Source organism: Balaenoptera borealis (genome assembly GCF_965194805.1).
Source record: "Balaenoptera borealis genome assembly, chromosome: 9".
NCBI lineage: Eukaryota > Metazoa > Chordata > Mammalia > Artiodactyla > Balaenopteridae > Balaenoptera > Balaenoptera borealis.
Window position 1 is genome coordinate 21,740,989 of NC_138873.1, and position 21,112 is coordinate 21,762,100.

A 21,112-nucleotide genomic window follows, 5' to 3' on the forward strand; every position below is an offset into this window, starting at 1 on the left:
TCAGTTGTACAGCTAACTTCCTAGTCCCTGAGGTGGAACTAGAAGCAGGTTCTCTTTCCTCCAAGTCACTGTGCTTTCCCACAGAGAACAGAGATTCATAAGACAAGGATAAAACACAAGTCGACTTTAATTCCACTTCTTGAGACCTAGTGGGATAGAAAGGAAAGTGCCCCCAATTCTCCACCAAAGAGAATTAGAGTTATCGTTTTTCACCACTCTGGGCAGTAAAGGGTGATGAAGAGGTCCACAGCCTGTGGATTTCTAATCTGGCTGAGAGAAAAGCATCTTTTGGATGCTTTGTGGGGTCCCATCTACTCATGGGGCCCCCTGGGACTAGTCCTGACTGTAACCAAGTGAGGTCAGCTCGGAGAGCCGGTCTGCCCAGTATAAGTAGCCCACACACCCCTTTAAAATGTACAGCTTAAAGCCAAGCACAGATTTAAATGTAAAGCTAGCACTGGTGCCTAAATCAAACTGCTGGGCTACAATGAAGCTATGTGGGAAAGCGTTATTTTTATGGCTTACACACTTTAGCTACTTTAGGGAACAGTCTGGGTATCAAAGGACATTTCATAAGGAAGTGGTGGTTGCTTGGGCTTCCTAGTGGAATTGTCCTATGGATCTTTTGCAGACGAAATGATTCACTTGACCTGCTTGAAAAGCAAAGTAGATGGCGGTGATATTTACTCAGATGGAGAACAGGTTTGGGAGGGAGGGAGGGGTCCAAATTTCAGTTTGGATCTGTTGTATATGAAATGCCTATGAGAAATCTGAGTGGAGGTATTAGGTAGATACAAAACTCAGATGAGATAAACACGTGAGAGCTTTGTTGGTTTTTGTTAAGTGAAACTATGGAACAGAGGAGGAAACCCCTCTAGGAGACACTGTAGGAAGAAAAGAGAGTCCAGCATTGGTGCCAAGGCACCACAATACATAAACCTTCTGGAGAGGAGGAGATTGCACAGAAAATGAGAAGCAGTAGCCAGGAGAAAACCAGAGGCCAAGAAGAGAGTATTTTAAGGAAGAGGGAGTGGCCAGTTCGCTCAAATACTGCTCAGAATGTCAAGGGAAGTGAGGAGTAAAAACTGTCAATGGAATTGGTCAACAGAGGTCACTGCAAATCCTCCATGTTGAACTGAACACAGTTTCAGTGGAGTGGTGCAGCAGGCTTCTGACGCAGAGTTGGGTAAAGGGTGAATGGAAGTCAGGGATGCAGACATTCTGTGGGGACAACTCTTTGGAGAAGCTTAAGCTGAAGGAGAGAGGAGAGATAAAGTAGAGATAGGTGGGCTCTGGGAGGGTAAGAAAGGCTGAGAACTCAGCGGGGAGTGGGGAGGGAGAGATACAGATCTTGTCACACCAGAGACTCATTTTGTCTTTAGTATCAACTGAAATGGGGGCTTCCCTGGTGGCACAGTGGTTGAGAGTCTGCCTGCTAATGCAGGGGACACAGGTTCGAGCCCTGGTCTGGGAGGATCCCACATGCCACGGAGCAACTAGGCCCGTGAGCCACAACTACTGAGCCTGCGCGTCTGGAGCCTGTGCTCCGCAACAAGGGATGCCACGATAGTGAGAGGCCCGTGCACCGCGATGAAGAGTGGCCCCCACTTGCCACAACTAGAGAAAGCCCTCACAGAAACGAAGACCCAACACAGCCAAAAATAAATAAATAAATAAAATTTTTAAAAAAAGAGTCAAAAAAAAATCAACTGAAATCATTATGTAGTTTTCACAATGATGTTGTTGTCATAATTCCCATCCTCTACTCTAATAAAACTAGTCTTAAAATAAATCTTTTCTCTGTTCTCTTCAGTAGTATATCCATCATGTAACTACAGTTTCAACCACCCATTTATGCAGCTGACTACCCACACTAACCCCTCTCTGTACCTCAACACCATATTTGGAGATGGACATCTCATCTGGGGTCTCACCAGGGTCTCAAAGATAACAGGTCTCTATAAAGAACACAAATTTTCTCAGTTGGGTCCTCTTTACTCCCCGATTTCCATTAATGGGACATCCAGATACTCAACACTCAAAACCATATCTGCCTTTCCTGTCACCAGGGAACCAACTCATAGTCTTTGGCTTGGAGCCTTTCTCTTGGTGGTCCCCTGCCCAGACCACTCTCTCCACCACTCCCATCTGCCAAAAGCCTACCCTTTTCTTTAAAGCTTATGATATCTGATCCAGGAAACTTCTGCTAATCCTTCCAATTTGATGTGATCTCCTAACCTTTAAACCTCCTTGTATACTTCTCTTAAATTAGATTTATTTGAGAGACTGTCTTATCTGCTTGATTAGACTTTAAACTCATGGGCTTTATTGTATTCATTTTTGCATCCCTTGCGTCACTAGATGCAGCAGGCACTCACCAAAGTTTTGTTTAATTGGCTCAAATTATTAATGAATTCTTTAGATGAAGTGAATTTTTCCAGTTGTATGCATGCAAAATAAATAATAGTTCACTGGAAACTTAAGAGTGTACTTAACTGGAGTACAGAAATGAGCTCATATGAATATCAGGGCACTGCCAAAAACTGCTTTTCTTTCCTGGAACAAATATTTATTTAACTTTGTATTATGGTATGGAATATTTCAAATATACATAAAAGTAGAAAGAATAGCATAATGAACCCCCATGAACCCATCATCCAGTTTCAACAACTCATAACATTTTCCCAATCTAATTTCATCTGTTCATCAACCTTACTCCCATTTTTTTTTTTTTTTTCTGGAGTATTTTAAAGCAAACTCCAGACAGTATATCATTTCACTTATATATCCCTCAGGAAATATCTCTACCAGATGAGGTTTGTTTTATAATTCAACCACATGTCAGACCTAACGAAATTAATCCTAATTACTTAAGATGATTTAATATCTAGTCTTTGTTCATATGTCCTCCATTTGTTGCAATCATTTTATTCAGAGAATGCTTGCTTTAATAGTTATAGCCTATTTTAAACAACTTAGTGCAAGGCACTAACTCTTGATTCTTTTAGCATATGTGCTGGAAGAGGTTAAGGAGAAAGGAGATATTCAATTTCTGAATTACTTAGTTTGCTTGATTCATTTCCTTCCCTTTTTCCACTACTGCTGTTTTGGATCTTTCTCATTAGCATGTTTATCAAAGAATGGGAAGGGAAAGGAGGTGGGGCAAAAGCTGTGATTTGTCCTACCATACCTCTTGTCCCTTTCTTCTATAAGAATAGAAGTCCTGGCACAAGGCTAAGCACTTAGAGATGACGTTTCCTAGACTCTGTTGCAGTTAGATAGCTATGAGACCATGCAATTTTTTGAGCAAAAGTGATGTGTGCCATTTCGGGATCACACTTTTAACTGGAAAGACGTGTGCCCTCTCCTCTCTTATACCCACTTCTTAAGGGCTTATATGCAGATGCCGATGAAGAAAAACCCTAGAGGATCCCAAAGCAACCAGATCAAAGAGCCGGGGGCCCTGGTTGACCTCATGAGGAAGAGCTGGCCTGCCAACCTCCAGACCATCAGTTTTAAACTATGGTTATTTTGGTATCTGTTACAACAGCTGTTCTGATATCTTAATTAAGATAGAAGGTAAAACTCAACAATGTCAGTCTTATAATTTTCTAAAAATCTAATGAGAGTTTCTATTGCCAACATGACAGATAATCCAATATTCTTTGCATGTGTTTTCAATTATTACTAGCTATCTCTGTCTTGAAGTATGATGATTGACTGACACTAGTTAACTGAATGTACACTGTGAAAATCCAGTGTGGCTGGATTTTGTTCCAGACAAACTTTTTTTTTTTTAACATCTTTATTGGAGTATAATTGCTTTACAATGGTGTGTTAGTTTCTGCTTTATAACAAAGTGAATCAGCTATACATATACATATATCCCCATATCTCCTCCCTCTTGTGTCTCCCTCCCGCCCTCCCTATCCCACCCCTCTAAGTGGTCACAAAGCACCAAGCTGATCTCCCTGTGCCATGTGGCTGCTTCCCACTAGCTATCTATTTTACATTTGGTAGTATATATAAGTCCATGCCACTCTCTCACTTCGTCCCAGCTTACCCTTCCCCCTCCCCGTGTCCTCAAGTCCCTTCTCTACATCTGCCTCTTTATTCCTGTCCTGTCCCTAGGTTCTTCAGAACCATTGTTTTTAGATTCCATACATATGTGTTAGCATATGGTATTTGTTTTTCTCTTTCTGACTTACTTCACTCTGTATGACAGACTCTAGGTCCATCCACCTCACTACAAATAACTCAATTTCGTTTCTTTTTATGGCTGAGTAATATTCCATTGTATATATATGCCACATCTTCTTTATCCATTCATCTGTCGATGGACACTTTCCAGGCAAACTTTTATTTGAGTCCTCCCCATGCTACTACCTATGAAGAAATTATTAAAACTATATGACACTTTAAAAATCTATAAAATGGGAATAACAGTGTTCCCTAGAAGACGAATTACAGTGAATAATGTATATTAAAGGAGTGAACATGGTACTTGACACACAGAAGTATCCAGAAAAGGTTAATTCCATTTCTTTTGGTTCTCTGTGCCATAAGTCAGAAGGATCTAATGATGTTTTCCAATTCTCTACTATAGCTGTAGCCATTCAGGTCTCCAGCACTTGTTCAAAACAGCAAAGTTATCACTGGACACTGATTAGGGGTCCTGGGATTTTCAATGCCAGTTTGTTTCTAAAGACTGTGAAAGAAGTTATAGGAAAAACTTGTGGATGAAAATCACGGACCTTATCCCAAGGATTATACGGCTGCTTAGAAGAAATGTTGATTAGTAGCGTATTAGTTAGGGTAACATGAGCTGAATATAGCACACAACCCTCACATCTCAGAGGGTTTGAATCCTTTCAATAACAATAGATGTTTCTGGTTGGCAGGGAGGCTCTGCTCCATCTAGTTATTCAAGGGTCCAGATTGGCAGAGTCACCAACCAGCGTGGTAACAAGGGATGGGAGGGTCAAGGGGGAGGTACTTATGGGCCACAACTGGAAGCTGATGTATGATTTGAAGTTGATATATTATTTCATAACTTCCACCACATTCCACTGTCCCATGAGTCTTATGGTCAGACCTAACTGCAAGGGATGCTGGGAAATGTAGTCAGCTGAGCACCCAGGAAGAAGAGAAATGAATCTGGGGATCAGCCAGCAGCATCTACCATAAGTAGCAGTGAGAGTGAAAGATAATTTACTGAACTATAGTATTTAGCTTCAACTTGAGTAGTGGGAGAATACACTTGGAAAAACTTACTCAAAATCTCTATTAACAGTTTCTCACAAAAACCCTTTTATGATGTAAGAAACAAATTTAGGAAAGATAATATTTTAAAGAGTTGATCAGAAAAAAAATCTCCTGATCACCTCCAAGTGACTTTAGTAAGTAATAAAAATTACTTTAAAAAGTTTCAATGTCAGAAAACCTAAATTATTTTAGTTAGAAAAAGACTCAAGCCGTGGATCATTTTCCTCTAAGAAAAAATAAGCACTTTTGTTTAGGAAAGCATTTAAACTTTTAAGGGATTCTCAGAGTTATTAACTTCAAGTTGTCTTTTCCTAAACAATGATGTCCTAGGTACTGAATCAACAGTACACAGGTGGCCCAGAAACCACAAACACATTCATCACAGCCACTGTCAGAATCTCTGAGATACGTGGTGAAACCTGCTAAGAGGCTGCGGACTATTATGTTTCACTATAATGATATTTCCAGAAATAAAGGGGATTACACATTAATAAAGCAATGAAACTATGCAGGTAACCATGACAACGGCTGCAAATTCAATAACATTTCATACTCCTGAAAATTTTTTTCTTTTTTTCTTTTTTTTTATTGCCAGAAAGATTAGAGAAAGTATGAGAAAGAACTGAGAAGCATTTATGTCTCATCTGTACTCTCGTACCTCCAAGGATGTCATGGGCATGCTTAGCACATTCTAACACCAACTTCACAGCAACCTAAAATGCCCGTTCCGGTTCCTGTCTCCATATTTATCTTGAGAAATGGTCAAAGCAGGGAGCCCACAGTTCAATGTCTTCAAATGAACTTCAGGGAACTATTTCTCTAAGTCAGGTCCAATTTCATCCATTTTCTAAAATACATTTCTCTTTGAATCCTCACCAAAACAAATGGCTTGTCTCTAACGACACGTCCACAGAAATTTCCGAAGGCTGTTAAACATCTAAATCAGATTTCAGAAAATTTTAAAGAAAGATATATAATCTAAATCATTCAGCTTTCCAATTAATCAAATTATGTTTTTGTTTTTGTTTTTCTGGCTTCTGATGTGTTGACAAACGGGATGTCACAAATGGGAAGTATTATTTTAAAGTTTCTTTTCTCCACCCCTCAAGAAATGCACAAAACAAGAAAAAATTCTTTTTATCAGTGGTTCCCACATTCTCCTATGATTTATCCTTATTATGTATAGATTAACATTCAGATCAATATAGAAAAAAAATTCTGGATGACAGTACACTAAGCGGTAGTAAGAACACCAAAGGCCATCTTCGTGTAGCTGGGAAAACTGACCCTGTGGAAGGTGTGTGTCAGAAATAGCCCCTTTTTCACCAGGAGAAAATGGAGGGTCACAAGGAGGTGAGACCAGTAAGGGAAGAATCATCTACCCCTCAAATGCTGAGCTGTCCTTGTCTCTGGCTCAAGTGAAAGATGAAGCGATCCATCTTCCCTCATCTAAAGAAATGCCACATGGATGAGATTTTAAAAAAATTTTTTTAAATTTTATTTATTTATGGCTGTGTTGGGTTTTCGTTTCTGTGCGAGGGCTTTCTCTAGTTGTGGCGAGCAGGGGCCACTCTTCATCGCGGTGCGCGGGCCTCTCACTATCGCGGCCTCTCTTGTTGCGCAGCACAGGCTCCAGACGCGCAGGCTCAGTAGTTGTGGCTCACGGGCCTAGTTGCTCCGCGGCATGTGGGATCTTCCCAGACCAGGGCTCGAACCCGTGTCCCCTGCATTGGCAGGCAGATTCTCAACCACTGCGCCACCAGGGAAGCCCCTGATGAGATTTTTTTAAAAGATGCTTTTTGCTCTTCAGGCAGGCTCCTCTTTTCTCCACTGTCTGTCCCCTTGTGGTCCTTTTGCCACTCGTCAGCACCTGTGCGGGTTGCTGCCCTCGTCTGATCAGACCTCCCTGTGGCCCAGGATACTGCGCACCTGTCGTCTCCGGAAGTGCCCTGTAACATCCAGGAAGTACTCTCCTCTCTTGGTTCCTCTCTCTTCCCCTTCTCCCTCAGCTATTCCCCCACCCCTGTGATGACACCTTCTCAGTTTTTCCTCCCCGTAGTGTGGGCGTTGGCCAAGGCTCCACCCTCAGCCTCTTCCCCTCCCTCCTAAATGCAGGCTGTCCCTGTCAATTCTTCTCCTTCAACCCCGAAGAAGGAAATAACTGTCTGATTCCACACTCCCTCTGAAATCCTTCAACCACTCCCCAAAGCCATTAGGATCAAGTTCAGTCTCCTCCACCAGGACACTGGGTGTTTCTGGCCTGGTCCTGGGTGACCTCCCAGTGCCACCGAACTCCTCACACCTTTTCTGCATTCAGATTACTCTCCACACAGCTTGTCCAACATATGGTGGTATTTCCTGCCTTTGTATATGCTGTTCCTCTAGCTCGGACACCCTTCCTTTTTTTCCCCATCTCTCTAATGTGTAAATCAAATCATTGCCCTCATGCAAAACTTTGCCCTGCTTCTTGTTTCCTAAGAGATAAAACCGAAACTAGTTTTTGGTATGTAGGGCTTTCCCAGATCTGAGCCCCTGCTTATTTCTCTAACCAAAGCTCCAGTTATGCCCATATCTTTGACTTCACTTCCAGAAATATCCAATTATTTTGAGTTCCCGAAGCTCAGCCTGAAAGGAAATTCTCCCGGAATCATGGCATCTACTTCCAATGTCAGCTCCTGAAAAGTGGTCACCTCCTCCATCCTCTCCTGGAGTTTTAATTTTTCTCCCATGATTGGCTGTTCTTTCTCAAGAAGAACAAAATCAGTACCCAGAACAGTCCCAAGCACAAGAGTGTTCAGTTGAGCAAATACCCATGAATGGGTTCATCTCTTACTCTGACTCTCCCTCAATTCCCTCGGGGAGGCCTGATGGTCCTGCTTCTCCCTCCTTCCAGTGTGTTTCTTTGTCCTTCTGCCATGAAGAGCCGCAGAGGTGCACTGAGAGCCTCAGCTACTGCTCCCGGGGCAGTAATGACCACAGGTGTGTTGGGGTCACTACCCAAGAGGTAGAGGAATCGAGCACACATCCAGATTCTCCAGGGATCCTGAGGTTACAGCAGGCTGGGGACCCACGGGAAAGTAAGGGCCAGCCCAGAAGGATAAAGAAGACCTTTAGGTTTCTGTCCATACGTTAAACTATATAACTTGAAATTATCCAAATAAATATGTGGATTAAAGACATTTCTAAGATCAGCCTCCCACTGAGTTATGATCTCCTGATGACAGACTGTCTCATATATAAAAATAGCCATTTGCATGTGACTTCTTCCTCCTCTCGGTCAACAGAGCAGGGGATGGGTGGGAAGAATAATTCCCTTCTAAGTCACTTGCAATTCTTCCCGGCCTTCTTTTGCATTTGACTGATCACACTTGAAGCAATTTATTTCTCTTATATAATCCTTTTTCTTTCCCCACTCTTTTCTTCCATCTCTTGCTGAATTACCAGGAAAAAGGTTATTTCCCCATTGACCACTTAAATTTTCTAGCCCTCAGTTTCTCCTTCTGTGAAATGGGAATAAGGATAGGGTTGGGATGAAGTGTACAATATCTATAAACTGCTTAGCACAGCAGAAGGGGGGAGCGTGGTATATGCGGGCTGTGATCATTGCCCTTTATATTCCATTTATGGGTAACAAACGCAGGACGATGCAAGAGATAAATCCCTACTAAGGAAAAGGATAGTAAGTCTTATGGTGAAGTTAACATATATGGCCAGAGCCATCAACTTCCTCACCCTCTTTAAAATAACCAGAACAATCAGTCAACACTTATTTCTCACTCCTAAGTGCAAGGCCCTATTCTAGGTCATGTGGAGGATACAAAAAAAGAGCAGCGAGGAATTGCGGAAGTCATAACTATTTCTTTTCTATTTGTGTGCTGTATATTCTAACCATTTCTCAAAACGACAAGGCAGCTTGCCATATAAAACACTCAGGGCAGTGGAAATCAACACAAAATAAAGAATCAGATGAAAAAAGTACACTGGGAAAGGAGAGAAAACCAGCTGGCTATGGCATGAGAACACGAAATGTGGCATCAGAGGAGAAGCGGAAATATCTCCCATTAATGAGAAGCACCAGGAGAGACAGCACTGTTTCCAGTATTAGATTCTAGGAGGAGATTATTGCATGGATACTTACATAAAAAAATACTGAGTCGAATAATAGGAAATATCTTCAGAGTCGTTTTGCAGAACAGGCAGCTGAGATTGACAGAAAAGTGCCTGGAGTCAGACAGGCTTGGTTTACATCCAGGCTAGGCTACAGTGTCCTACCCTCTTTGACACATTAACTTCTCTGAATCTCAGAAACGGTGATCATGATCCCTGCTCCCCAGGGTCACTCTGAGGGTGAAATGAGATCGCGCAAGTAAGTGGCTGGCCACGGCAAGCGTTTAACAAAGACTTGTGTCCCCCACCCACAGGTGTACCCTGTATGAGTCATTATTCCTAATAAATATGTATGGACTTTAATGCTCATCTATAATTCTTCATAAAAATGGATGAATCATAAGTTGTCTATTTGTAAAATTGTTTGATTGTCTCTCCCACTAGACTGCAAGCTCCACAAGGAGAGAGGTACTTCCTGTTTTTTCTTCTGGCATAAGTGGTAAGGAGCACACTACACAAGTATGTGCTCCACCAATATTTATTGCGGGAAGGAAAGAAGGCATTTTTAGTGAGAACTTACTAACATGGTCTAAGCGTGTTGCTTTCTGGTGAGTAGCTTGAGGAGTACACGTGGATGCAGAGACCCTCAAGAGAGAACGGTTTCTGCTCACTTGACAGGCGCTCTCAAATATCCACGTTAGATGTTCTGAATATCTCATGCTCCTCCATTTAAATCTGCTTTCCCTCCAGCACCAGCATTCAAGTGAAAATTGTTAAGCAACTCAGCTATTGATTTCATTGCTTTTATGTTCTTTAGATCTATGTGTTTCCAACAGTACAGTCTACTATTTATCACTGAAAGTGCACAATCAGCTTCAAAACAGAATGAGGAGAGTTTATGAGCTAGCCTCGAAAATGAATGACCATTTATAGAACAAAATTTTTGGGTGAAAATATGTTCCCAGTTCTAAATGACTAGCTCATGAATGAACTTCTGAAACCCGGTCCATTTGTACTTCAGGTGGTCTACAACGTACTGATAGATACTATGAGAGTTTCACCTTCATAATGCCATGGTGTTAAAAAATGTAATCTAAAGTAAAATATTTTGTACCTTTCCTTTTCTCCTTCCTCCCTCCATCCCTCCTTTTCTCTTACCATGTTTCCCAAACACAGTTAAAAAAAAATTCCCTATATTCTAAGCCGCATTGGCAGAAGAAGCTCCAAAAAAGTGTTAAGGCTGTGACTCACCTCATTGTAATTCTCCTTGTAGGATTTATGGAATAGGAGTGAAATCCAAGAGAATAAAATAAAACTTTAAAAATCCCACTGACAAGTAAAAATCCATTCTGTAGGAAATAGAGTTATATAAAAGATTTATATTTTGTTTCATATAACTCAGAGGAAACCCATATCCCCTGTTAACTGCCGTCTCTAATTAGTTACAGACCATTTAACTCCATAAATATTTTCAAGGATTAATGATAACTGACACATGTATTATGCCTTTAATCTTCTAAGTAATGTTAATATTGATTCATTTTTCTTAGAATCTTGGGGTGGTGCCAGATTCTATCCCAGTAGAAACCGAGGCACCTTGTGACCAACGCATAATGGTTAAGTTGACCTGGTCATGCATGTTTACCCAGGTTTGTCTCTTTGCCGTGCCCTCCACTCAGCTCAGCTCCAGCCATCACCACGGTGACTTCCCTCTCTGTGTTCTTCCATCAGCCACTTTCATCAAACCCCAAGGAAGCCTAGAGACGCATGAATTCAAGGGCTCTCAAACTTGACTGTGCCTCAGAACCATGTGAAGGAGCATTAAAAAAAAATACAGATGATGCATGGGTCCCATCGCAGACTGAATCGGTCAGCATTCATTGGTTGGTCTCTGAGCACGAGACCTAAGCCAACCTGGCTGACCAACATTAGTGCAGTTTTAACGGCATGGAAAGAAGAAGGCATTATTCAAGACCTCTAAAAGTGAAGTTGTTTTTAAAGGGAAAGAGGAGTTTTCATTGGGGATCTGTAATGGTTAATTTTATGGGTCAACACGGGGTGCCCAGGTATTTGGTTAAACATTATTCTGGGTGTGTCTGTGAGGGTGTTTCTGGATGAGATTAACATTTGAATTAATAGGCTGAGTAAAGCACATTAGCCTCCCCAATGGGGATCGGCTACATCCAAATCTACTGAAGGCCTTAAAATAGAATAAAAGGCTGAGTAAGGGAGAATTTGCTCTCTCTGCCTAACTGTCTTCTAGCTGAAACATTGGTCTTCTCCTGCCTTTGGACTCAGACTTGGACTAGAATCTACTCCTGCCTTTGGACTCAGACTTGGACTAGAATCTACACCATCAGCTCTTCTGGTTCTCAAGCCTTTGCTTGGACTGAAACTATATAATTGGCTCTCCTGGGTTTGCAGCTTGTCGACTTCAGATCTTGGGACTTTTCACCCTCCATAGTTACGTGAGCCAATTCCTTATTATATACACACATCCTACTGATTCTGTTTCTCTGGAGAACCCTGACCAACACAGGATCATAGTTCTTTTAACTGTATGTTCTAGTATAAATATATATGAAGGTACATAGAAAACATTTGAGAGAGATTTTGCAATGATAAGCCACAACAGCAAAGAAGACAAAGTGCCGTCATGTTAGAATAAAGGTTGAGAAAGTCCCCACCTTTGGAGAGAAGGCCCCTGTTCAATTGAAGGGAGCTATGGGGGAATGCAGAATAGATCAATGCATTTTTCTCAAGAAAATGCTTTACATTCTATTCACATACACATAAATAATCTCATATGATTCTAATAAATAGGATGGTGAGATTGTGAATATAGATTAAAGGTGAAGGTGTTGTCTGACTTATATTGAATAGTGATAAGCTCCCTGCTTTCTCAGATCTAAAATGTTTACTGAAAAGATAAATGAAAAATATCATCAGGAGAAAGGCAGTGTTGTGTGCTGAAGTCAGCAAAACAACGACACAAGGATTCTCGGTGATCAAAAGCTCTTTGGCCTGGGCCTTCTCTTTTTTATTCTGGCTCTCGGTCCCTATGGTCTGTGATCTATGATGTTGAATACCAGAAGTCACAGTGTTCCTTATAGTTGATGTTCCCTGCTGCATTTCCCTCTCCTTTTATCATTCCTCCTTCAGTCTTTTATTCATTTTTTTCATTCCTACATCGTTTAAGAAGTTGAGAGATGTTTTAGGAAATACATTAAAAATCAGTCATGTTAATATGAGAGAGCTTTATATTAGGAATGAGGGCTATTTGGCAAATTATGTTCTCCATTTTAAAATATTGAAAAGTGGGGGAAAAAAGGTAGTAACTGCAATTTAAAGCAAATCTTCCTAAATACAGACAAAGAAAACAGGATAAGATAAAGGAATCTTTCTGAGTTTCCTATGCCAGCACTTTTCAAGCAAACTTTCCAAATACAGGCAACTGGGGAGAAAGAAAATTCACAAGCAAATAATTTAGCACATGACACTTAGTAAAATCTAATGAAAAATCACCAAACTTGATTTCAATATAAAATTGCTGCATGCAAAAACTGTTTTGCAAATACATTACTGGTTTTAACATAGGTTGCTGTAGAAGGTGTGTTGCAATAGTTATATTCTATAATTTAGACTTTTAGCTTAGTTGTATGGCTTACTTATGTAACTCTACAAAATGATGAGTCTGGAAGGCTTGAGCTTATAAGGAAAAAATGCCTTCATTTTAGTGAGTCCAGTCTACACTCACAGAAATATCAAATTACTTACTGAAAAATCCCAGATGAAGTAACAAGGAATGTTCTGGGAAGTTGCTGTTGACAGTGTGTTGCCCTGATCTTATAGATGTATGTTTCCCAGGATTACTTAGAGAGGATTATCAGCATTAAAAAAATTACACTTGCTGGAGGTCTTTTACAGTCTCCTCAGGGAACTCTAGAGGGGTTGAATGGTCTTTTCTTCTTCTTTTTTAAAAAGAAGTATAGAATCTGATTTTGCATAAAAATCTGAGAGCTGGCTTCAGAGAAATCATGAAGAATTAAGAGAATTAATTAAGAATGAATTAAGAGAAATGACTTGTTCCCCAATGTCCTTCCAACAGCCCACCTTGACTGCCCTGACCTTGGACTGTCACAACTGTCCCATGTGGGTCAAAGCGAGGTCACAGGAGGGGCAGCTGAGGGGGACCTTTCCAAGTCATACCGATCCAGCAGCTTGATCACTGACTTCCAAATAAGGTTAAAGCACAGCTTCATTATCCAGAGCCTGAAATGTCAGCCAACTTCACCAGCATGAGAAGTGCAATCAAAAGGAGACATTGGGCACTGACTTAAAACACACCACTCAGTAAAACGGAAATCCATACAGCAACAACTGATGTCAACATCGCTGAACATTTTTAAACAACTGCAACAGATTACTATATGGGTGCGCATACTGAGATAAAAGAAACGTTCCCTGCCTGGAGTCTAAATCTGATGAAATGGAATCATATCAACTGGGCAGTTTTCAAGCACAGAGAGTTACTTCTTCCTACCGTCCTTTCTTTATCCACCACCTGCATCTTCGCCCCCGTTTGCAGCTAACCCTCCGTTTTAAGCTCCCATCTCCCCACTTACAGTTGGATCCTTTGAACATCTTCCCTTCCTTCAGCAAACGTTTGAAAAAGAAACACCTAGGAGGAACAACAGCGGGAAGCCAATTTTCACCATTACCTAATTTTTCCAACCTGTTACAAAGCGCAACTAATAACATCAAGAGGGAGCATCGTTCCTTGTGCAGGTTAAACACTCATGGTACACCAATACCAAATGAAGGGGCTGAGTTTTGACAATGTGATGAATACCCTTCTGGAAATGGCTGGTGAAATGGCACTCCTTGAAGGCCCATATTTCACTAACTTGGCAAAACTTCGTTTCAAGGTCATTTCCAAGTGCTCGTCTTGTGCAGAGCAGCATGCGTGGAGCAGCACTAGCATGGCACCAGGTCAATCCATTAGTCATTGCTGGAGTGAGCCTTCTGTGGAGAGGCAGCCGGCTTCAGAGTCAGATGGGCTTTAGAAAGCATGCCAAGAAAACTTTAAGATTTGAAATGCTACAGAAAAGAAGGTTGCTGCCTCTTTTAATTGCCTACTATCCTTGCAGACGGTGGCTTTTCATATTTTTATGCAAATATTACATCTCTACCCAGTGTGAAAACCGGGTTAAAAAATGTGGTAAGTGAAGTTTGTGCATATGTCTTCAATTGAGAACAGTGTCGAGTGCCAAACTTTGACCAAGCTAATCAGACTGTAGGTCTGTGTGAAAGCCTGAAGTGGTGGAATCTAGTTGCTATAGCTGCAAATTAAACAAATAAATGAGACACCATGGAATGCAGCAAAATATCTGTGGTCTGATTAGTTCATATTTGCCATATGTGTGAATATTAGCAGTCGAATTCTGAGTTTAAGCAAAGTTCTTTTCAAGAAGTGCAACTGAGGGCAAATGCTTAAAAATAAATAAAGAAGATCTGAAGCCTATGTCCAAAGATAAATATTTTACATTTTATATAAGCCTTTAAGGAATTTCATTAACTTTTTAGGTTAGGAGTATATACAAATTCCGTGTTGCTACAAATACAAGATTTCTACCAGGGCACCTTCCCTGGAAGCTTTAGACAGAGTTTGACACTAATTTGTTACTTACTATATGATGATAAGTTGAAATCATTAGCTAAGGGATGTACTTTATTTTATTTTACCTTATCTTATCTTTTCCCATCCTATTTTAGAGGATTTACATTTATTTGGCCTACTATGTGGCAGGCACTGGGCTATGTACTTCCATGGCTACAATCTCATGAACTCCCACAATAAGCTTTAAATTCTCCACTAGTGGAACTCGGCAGAGAAATTTAGAGAGACTGTTGAGCAGAGAATGCTATTCTGATTAGCCTCTTAAATCACATACACTAAACTGTTTCCATAGAATAATAAAACTGGAGAAAACTACGGAGGTCACTTGGTTCAGTTCCCTTTTCTAGGTGGCTCACAGGTCTGCATCTATTTGAAGTACGGCATACGGTAACGGAGCAGCTTTTTTTGAGTTTACGTGGTGTGAGAAAGAGAATAGAGCAAAAAAGACATTCTGTTGTGTGTGCGGTCAAGGCAACAAGGACGTATAGAAAGGAATGTTTAGGGCTTCCCTGGTGGTGCAGTGGTTAAGAATCTGCCTGCCAATGCAGGGGACTCGGGTTCGAGCCCTGGTCTGGGAAGATCCCACATGCTGCGTAGCAACTAAACCCACGTGCGCAACTACTGAAGCCCGCGTGCCTAGAGCCCGTGCTCCGCAACAAGAGAAGCCACCGCAGCGAGAAGCCTGCGCACCGCAATGAAGAGTGGCCCCGCTCACCGCAACTAGAGAAAGCCCTCATGCAGCAATGAAGACCCAACGCGGCCATAAATAAATAAATTAATTAAAAAAAAAAAGAAAGGAATGTTTATTAACATCGATCTTTTTACCCTACACATATAGAGAGTAGCAATGTTAACAGCAGCACGTGGACCTATAAGATAATTAGATCTATTACCAGATCACATGAATTAATGTATTTGATAAGGATGAAAAAGTTTGCATTAAAGGGAGACATTTCCACCAATCAGGGCTAATCTTTGCACTTAGGTTAAAGCATATCTTAATTAGATCATTAGGTGTAAGCTCCTTCTCTGAATATGGATATGGCAGAACAATAGGAAAAAAATCACTCTTGCTTAGATGAAAAGGAAAATAATTTAAAATGCCAGGAATGTTTACCAGTGTCTTGATGAAATATGTTTGTGAGCTATAATGACAATTCACGTTGAAAGACATGTCTTTAACTCGACGTTCAAGCTCCCTGGAGAGAGGCCCTCGGTAGAGCAAGTGCCGTGGGGTCAGGCAGCTCAGCATTCTACTCCCAGCTAGTCCCCTCACCAGCGGGGTGAGCTTGGACAAGCGGACATCATTCTCAGTAACAGTTACTGCTGCCTGCTCTTCCTGTCTGCCACCACGTATGTCATCATCATCTAAATACCTGTCTTGACCTTAGGAATCAACCGTCCTCTCCACGCACAGTTACAACGTGGTTATAATTTACTGCTCTGAAAAATCAATTATGTTGTTACTGACTTTACTCAGAGCGTCGTCTCCAAAGCAGCTTCAACTCAATGGCACAAACTTAGGCACCGCAATTCAAAACAAAGAATACATCATTTTACTAAACCCCAGTGTATCCATTCAATGATCCTCAAGTTCTTAGTCCTGCAGCTTCCCCAGAGCCCATCCCATATTCACACTGCATTTAACAAGCTGGAATTCCCTAGGAATACATCTTAGGGTCCTGCAATTTGTGGAAAAACAAAAATAACAACAACTTTAAATCTTAGCTTAACCACACTGGTCAGGTAAGAATGATGTGGAAGCTTTAGTGTAGAGAACAGGGAAACTGCCAAAAAAGTTGATGGAAGCTTGGACAACACTAATAAGCAAGGACGATTGCACTTGCCAAATCATGTGAAAGTGTAAAAACAAATCTAGACAAGCTGAAGCCTGGTCAGCGGAGAGAGTGTGATGAAGGGCGTGTATACCATTTCCTCAATAAACGTTTACTGAGTGTGCACTTAATCCCAGACACTATGCTAGGTTTTGGAGGAAAGGATAAAAAATTTTATTGTCCTTTATGGCCTCATAGCCAATTGGAGGAGTAAGCAAGTAACTGAACAGTAACCAAACAATGTGATGAGAGAAAACATAGGTGTATAAACAAAGTGTTATGAGTGCAGTGAGAAGACCTACTCAGATGCCGAGGAGCCTCTGGGCTACTTCACTCATAGGTGGTGTCTGAGAAAGAAATGCAGAAAGGGGGCATCAGACCTTCAGTTCTTCTAGAAAAGTAACTGAGGCAGCAGTGCGGAGAGGGGTCTGGTGATGAGACAGTGGGGAGGAGAGAGATGAATTGAGCTTGTTGCCTCAGTTCAGTTGAATGATGATGAAGCCTTGAACTAAAGCAAGGATGGTGGAGGTTAGGAGGCTGGGGCAGACTCGACAGCTACTTTGGAGGTATATACCATATGGCTTGCCAACTAACTCTGAGGGGTCTGGTAAAAAGGAGCTTTTAGATGCATCTTGCCATTATTGAGAAGGAGATGAAAGATGGGGTTACAAGATTTAGAGGAGGGGTTAATGAGGTTGTTTCAATATGTTTATCTCACGGTCCTTGTGTCAAATGCAGAGTGTGATGCCCTATGAGACACTGGACCAGGAAGTACAGACTTGGGAATAACTCTTGTAGGGCAGAGATAGAAGTCATGAGGGAGAGTCAGACCCTTTTGGAAGAGAACATGAGGAGAACAAATAGGACTGGTGTTTCAATCTTGAATAATGGATGAAGGGACTGGGCAGATTTGGACTTAAAAAGAACGGAAGACTCAGTTCCTTATGAGAGTCTTTCCTAAGCTGAAGACCCCGTGGTCTTGGTCTACTACTGAAGCTCCATCATCAGGGATGCTCAAGCAGAGACTGAATTTGCCAGTATATTGTTCAAGTGATTTAAGTATCACATGGTGTATGGACCAGATGATCTTTGGAGTCACTTCCCAAGTCCAAGATTCTGGCATTCTGTGCCTCTGTGACAGAAAATGCAGCTTTTTTCCCACTTCACTTTCTTTGGCAGCCATCACTGATGCTTGCTGAGGTTGGAACTTCAATTAAAAGGGAACTGGAAAGGATATAGGGATGGACTTCTGCCAAGGAGTTAAGTCTGTGGCTAATGAATGATCTGTCTGTGGTAGTGAAGAAGGAAGCCAGTTTCCAGGACAACACCTGCCTGCCTGTCCCCACCCGTCCCCCAACTATGAAGAGCTAAGGGCAGATGAATGGGAAACATATGAATGAAGTTTACTTTGAAATATCTATGGATTTAAGGATTAGGGGTAAAAAAACTTGAGTAAACCACTCTTTGGGTTTTGCTGACCCCAAAATATCTGAATATAATTTATAGACCTTTTGATGAACTCACAGTACTGCTGGGCCTGCTCATCTATTAAATGTAGCAAGAAAAAGGGCAGAGTGTAAGCCAAGTAATATTAGCCTTGAATTCTACCCTTGCATGGAAAATCAGTTCTACAAAGGAATTTGTGATGGCAGGAAGTTACTTTAAAAAGGCATCTGGCTATTACGCTAGAGAAAAAATAACTAATACCCAAATAAAACAATCAATATATGGAAGAGCTTTTCAATACATTTGATCCAGGCTACTACTTATCTGGCCTGTAGCTCTTAGATGTTCCAAGGACCCATGGTGTGTTCTTCAGACATCAATTCTGGCCTTTTCAGGTAAGAGAAACAATATACGTACAACCAATAAGCCCCTCTGGGGGGACAGCAGGCCATGCATGCAAGATTTGGCTGCAGTGCAGCTGAATTTGAAAAATGAAGTAAAATACAAGTTAGAAAAAAGGGAATGGTTTGGGGTGGCATTCTCTGTCAACAATTATGGAGGGGAAACGAGAAAGAGTGGGATAAAAGAGAACAAGAGAAAATGTGGACATAGACTACTGATAAAGTCGATTCATTCATGCAATGAATTAGGTACTGTTCCAGGTGCTAGGGATAAATCAGTCACTAGAACAAAGATCCCTGCCTTTATGGAAATTAAATTCTAGAAGAAGGAGATGGACAATAAGCTCTAAATACAACATATAAATAAAAGCATATAATACGTCAAAGACAGTAAGTGCCATGAGGGGGATAAGGAGCAAGGTAAGGGGATTCCGGGGGGACGGGGTGGCTGAAGTGCCGAATAGGCTACTCAGCATAAGCCTTACTGAGAAAGTGCCATTGAGCAAGGATTTGAGGGGGGTTGAAGAAGTGAGTTAGGCAGATCTCTGGTGTAGAGCATTCCAAGACAAGCCGAGTGCTTGGTGTGTTCAAGGAACAGAAAGGAGGCCAGCTCAATCTACTAACATCTATTGATTCATCAAATGATTATTGAGTACCTATACTATGCCAAGGACTGTGCCAGGTACTGAAGAGAGAAAAATTAATCCCCAAAGCTCGAGAAGCTATGAAGGAGATATGGTATTTAAAACTGTGTGGTTTGGCCGTGACACTGTGCCTTCTTTACCCTAGGACATTTTTAACTCCCTTTCCCCCCATCTTCCTCTTTCTCATCTCCTATTCGATCTCCCTCCTTTTCGTGGCCATTTCTCTTCTCATCCATGATGTTCCCTCCTTTCCTTTTCTCTTCTCTCTATCTTTTCCCCTTCCCCATCCTAGCCTCTCTATCTCCTCCTCTTCTTTCTTGCTTCTTTCAGGACTTTTTCTTTACCTTTGATTTTCTGTAGTTTAAAAGTGATACGCCTAGGCATAGGGTTTTTTGTTTGTTTGTTTTGTTTTATTTTGCATTTATCCTGTTTGGTGTCCGCTGAGCTTCCTGGATTTGTGGTTTAAGGTCTAAAATTAATTTGAGGGAAATTCTCAGTCATATTTCTTCTGTTTCTTTCTCCTTCTTCTCCTTCTGGTAATCCCATCATGCATCTGTTACACCTTCAGTAGTTATCCCATAGTTCTTGGATGTCTGTTCTGCTTTTTCAGTCTTTGTTCTTTATGCCTTTCGGGTTTTGAGGATTCTATTGATATATTTTCTAGCTCAGAGAGTCTTTCCTCAGCTGTGTCTAGTCTACTAATAAGCCCACCAAAGGCATTCTCTATTTCTGTTACAGTGTTTTTTATTGCTAGCATTTCTTTCTGGTTCTTTCCTAGGATTTTCATCTCTCTGCTTACATTGCCCATCTGTTCTTGCATGATGCCTACTTTAACCCTTAGCATATTAATCATAGTTGTTCTAAATTCCCAGTCTGATAATTCCAACATCCCTGCCATGTCTGGTTCTGATGCTTGCTCTCTCTTCTAATTGTGTTTGTTGTCTTTGGTATGCCTTGTGATGTTTTTTTTTTTGACAGCCGGACATGATGTACTGAGTAAAAGGAACTACTGTAAAAGGCCTTTAGTAATATAGTGGTGAGGTGTCAGAGGAGGAAAAGTGTTCTACAGTCCTATGATTAGGACTCAGTCTTTTAGTGAGACGGTGCCTCTGGACTATGAACTTCCCAAGTGTTTCTTGGGTTTTTTTTTCCCCCTCAGGTAGGACAGGAAGGCTAGAGCCCGCTGGAGTTGGGTATGTCCCTCCTCCCAGGTCAGTTAGGCTCTGATGATACCTCAGCAGGTTAGACTCTGGTTAACTAGTTTCCATTAAGGTCAGGCTTTGCTAAGAGCTGAGTGTTCTGATGTATTTCACAATGGTTCCTTTCTCTTCCCTCTGCTGGAAGCATGAAGGTATGTTTCTCTGAAATTTATTCTGGGAATCTGGTTGAGCTCCTGCAGGTAAATCTCACAATATTGTGGGAACCTCTCTATGCCTGGGCCACCCTGGACTTTTTCACTCTCAGGTTGTCCTCTCTGAGCCTCCAGTAATCCATCAATTACCATTCAGGTTTCCCTCCCCGGGTGCTGGTTCCCGCAGTGTTTCTGCTCAGGAGACTCTGCTCCAGTTTAGTTGTTATTCTCTGTATTTGCTTGTCTGTCTCTCTAACCTTGGGGCAGTGGTTTGCTCTATGTTCTCCCTTCTCATATGGATCCAAGAAGCGTTGTTGATGTTTTCAATCTGTTGAGCTTTTTACCTGTTATGACGGAGTTGCAACTTCCAAGCTCCTCATATG

At 41.4% G+C, this 21,112-nt stretch overlaps 1 protein-coding gene and 1 long non-coding RNA gene across 7 annotated transcripts in view; both read right to left on the minus strand.

Moving 5' to 3' along the window:
* LOC309634953 overlaps positions 1-21,112 on the minus strand; it is a 738,917-nt gene that overhangs the window by 223,665 nt on the left and 494,140 nt on the right. The gene's annotated exons all lie outside the window — the stretch shown is intronic.
* Positions 1-21,112, minus strand: part of AIG1 (androgen induced 1) — a 228,254-nt gene that overhangs the window by 112,980 nt on the left and 94,162 nt on the right. The window contains exons 4-6 of one of the 6 annotated variants that reach the window (XR_014248502.1): positions 13,998-14,053; positions 11,018-11,129; positions 9,404-9,606 (exon numbers count right to left, since the gene is read on the minus strand). The exons of 3 other annotated variants lie outside the window; for them this stretch is intronic. The gene's annotated coding sequence lies outside the window, so the exon portion shown is untranslated. Of the gene's footprint in view, positions 1-9,403; positions 11,130-13,997; positions 14,054-21,112 lie in introns of all 6 variants that reach the window. 2 more of the 6 variants (XR_014248503.1, XR_014248504.1) reach the window with 2 other exon arrangements.